The following is a 3000-nucleotide window of genomic DNA, read 5'->3' as shown; positions in this document are numbered from 1 at the left end:
TTGTGTTTAGAACATCTTCAAAAGGCTTGATAGCAGAGGACTGTTTCGATCCATCGACCTCTGGGTTATGGGCCCAGCACGCTTCCGCTGCGCCACTCTGCTATGAAGAACCCCAGATGGGACTCGAACCCACAATCCTTGGCTTATGAGGCCAGCTTTGGATCAGGCTTATTTGATGATATGCAGTGGAAAATGATGATTAATTTGTCTTTTTCAGGTGTTCGCAGTAACAGGAAAGTCATGCTGGAGTCATTTCCAGTTGTGTTTAGAACATCTTCAAAAGGCTTGATAGCAGAGGACGGTTTCGATCCATCGACCGCTGGGTTATGGGCCCAGCACGCTTCCGCTGCGCCACTCTGCTATGAAAAACCCCAGACGGGACTCAAACCCACAATCCTTGGCTTATGAGGCCAGCTTTGGATCAGGCTTATTTGATGATATGCAGTGGAAAATGATGATTAATTTGTCTTTTTGAGGTGTTCGCAGTAACAGGAAAGTCATGCTGGAGTCATTTCCAGTTGTGTTTAGAACATCTTCAAAAGGCTCGATAGCATAGGACGGTTTCGATCCATCGACCTCTGGGTTATGGGCCCAGCACGCTTCCGCTGCGCCACTCTGCCATGAAAAACCCCAGATGGGACTCGAACCCACAATCCTTGGCTTATGAGGCCAGCTTAGGGTCAGGCTTATTTGATGATATGCAATGGAAAATGATGATTAATTTGTCTTTTTGAGGTGTTCGCAGTAACAGGAAAGTCATGCTGGAGTCATTTCCAGTTGTGTTTAGAACATCTTCAAAAGGCTTGATAGCAGAGGACGGTTTCGATCCATCGACCTCTGGGTTATGGGCCCAGCACGCTTCCGCTGCGCCACTCTGCTATGAAGAACCCCAGATGGGACTCGAACCCACAATCCTTGGCTTATGAGGCCAGCTTTGGATCAGGCTTATTTGATGATATGCAGTGGAACATGATGATTAATTTGTCTTTTTGAGGTGTTCGCAGTAACAGGAAAGTCATGCTGGAGTCATTTCCAGTTGTGTTTAGAACATCTTCAAAAGGCTTGATAGCAGAGGACGGTTTCGATCCATCGACCTCTGGGTTATGGGCCCAGCACGCTTCCGCTGCGCCACTCTGCTATGAAGAACCCCAGATGGGACTCGAACCCACAATCCTTGGCTTATGAGGCCAGCTTTGGATCAGGCTTATTTGATGATATGCAGTGGAAAATGATGATTAATTTGTCTTTTTGAGGTGTCCGCAGTGACAGGAAAGTCATGCTGGAGTCATTTCCAGTTGTGTTTAGAACATCTTCAAAAGGTTTGACAGCAGAGGATGGTTTCGATCCATCGACCTCTGGGTTATGGGCCCAGCACGCTTCCGCTGCGTCACTCTGCTATGAGAAGCCCCGGATGGGACTCGAACCAACAATCTCTGGTTTAGGAGGCCAGCTTAGGGTCAGGCTTATTTGATGATATGCAATGGAAAATGATGATTAATTTGTCTTTTTGAGGTGTTCGCAGTAACAGGAAAGTCATGCTGGAGTCATTTCCTGTTGTGTTTCGAACATCTTCAAAAGGTTCGATAGCAGAGGAAGGTTTCAATCCATCGACCTCCGGGTTATGGGCCCAGCACGCTTCCGCTGCGCCACTCTGCTACTAGACACCCCAGATGGGACTCAAACCCACAATCCTTGGCTTATGAGGCCAGCTTAGGGTCAGGCTTATTTGATGATATGCAATGGAAAATGATGATTAATTTGTCTTTTTGAGGTGTTCGCAGTAGCAGGAAAGTCATGCTGGAGTCATTTCCAGTTGTGTTTAGAACATCTTCAGAAGGCTTGATAGCAGAGGACGGTTTCGATCCATCGACCTCTGGGTTATGGGCCCAGCACGCTTCCGCTGCGCCACTCTGCTACGAAGAACCCCAGATGGGACTCGAACCCACAATCCTTGGCTTATGAGGCCAGCTTTGGATCAGGCTTATTTGATGATATGCAGTGGAACATGATGATTAATTTGTCTTTTTGAGGTGTTCGCAGTAACAGGAAAGTCATGCTGGAGTCATTTCCAGTTGTGTTTAGAACATCTTCAAAAGGCTTAATAGCAGAGGACGGTTTCGATCCATCGACCTCTGGGTTATGGGCCCAGCACGCTTCCGCTGCGCCACTCTGCTATGAAGAACCCCAGATGGGACTCGAACCCACAATCCTTGGCTTATGAGGCCAGCTTTGGATCAGGCTTATTTGATGATATGCAGTGGAAAATGATGATTAATTTGTCTTTTTGAGGTGTCCGCAGTGACAGGAAAGTCATGCTGGAGTCATTTCCAGTTGTGTTTAGAACATCTTCAAAAGGTTTGACAGCAGAGGATGGTTTCGATCCATCGACCTCTGGGTTATGGGCCCAGCACGCTTCCGCTGCGTCACTCTGCTATGAGAAGCCCCGGATGGGACTCGAACCAACAATCTCTGGTTTAGGAGGCCAGCTTAGGGTCAGGCTTATTTGATGATATGCAATGGAAAATGATGATTAATTTGTCTTTTTGAGGTGTTCGCAGTAACAGGAAAGTCATGCTGGAGTCATTTCCTGTTGTGTTTCGAACATCTTCAAAAGGTTCGATAGCAGAGGAAGGTTTCAATCCATCGACCTCTGGGTTATGGGCCCAGCACGCTTCCGCTGCGCCACTCTGCTACTAGACACCCCAGATGGGACTCAAACCCACAATCCTTGGCTTATGAGGCCAGCTTTGGATCAGGCTTATTTGATGATATGCAATGGAAAATGATGATTAATTTGTCTTTTTGAGGTGTTCGCAGTAACAGGAAAGTCATGCTGGAGTCATTTCCTGTTGTGTTTCGAACATCTTCAAAAGGTTCGATAGCAGAGGAAGGTTTCAATCCATCGACCTCTGGGTTATGGGCCCAGCACGCTTCCGCTGCGCCACTCTGCTATGAAAAACCCCAGATGGGACTCGAACCCACAATCCTTGGCTTATGAGG

The 3000-nt window shown here is 47.4% G+C and overlaps 4 non-coding genes across 4 annotated transcripts; all 4 read right to left on the bottom strand.

Moving 5' to 3' along the window:
* Positions 1-807: 807 nt before the first annotated feature.
* trnam-cau (transfer RNA methionine (anticodon CAU)) lies at positions 808-879 on the bottom strand. The gene has a single exon. It is a non-coding gene; the product is annotated as a tRNA-Met (tRNA).
* Positions 880-1066: 187 nt separating this feature from the next.
* Positions 1067-1138, bottom strand: trnam-cau (transfer RNA methionine (anticodon CAU)). Its single transcript has one exon. It is a non-coding gene; the product is annotated as a tRNA-Met (tRNA).
* A 705-nt stretch (positions 1139-1843) lies between these two features.
* trnam-cau (transfer RNA methionine (anticodon CAU)) lies at positions 1844-1915 on the bottom strand. Its single transcript has one exon. It is a non-coding gene; the product is annotated as a tRNA-Met (tRNA).
* Positions 1916-2102: 187 nt separating this feature from the next.
* Positions 2103-2174, bottom strand: trnam-cau (transfer RNA methionine (anticodon CAU)). Its single transcript has one exon. It is a non-coding gene; the product is annotated as a tRNA-Met (tRNA).
* Positions 2175-3000: the final 826 nt, after the last annotated feature.

The sequence above is a fragment of the Brachionichthys hirsutus genome, unplaced genomic scaffold, assembly GCF_040956055.1.
Source record: "Brachionichthys hirsutus isolate HB-005 unplaced genomic scaffold, CSIRO-AGI_Bhir_v1 contig_1040, whole genome shotgun sequence".
NCBI lineage: Eukaryota > Metazoa > Chordata > Actinopteri > Lophiiformes > Brachionichthyidae > Brachionichthys > Brachionichthys hirsutus.
This window is presented reverse-complemented; position numbering and strand designations above follow the sequence as displayed.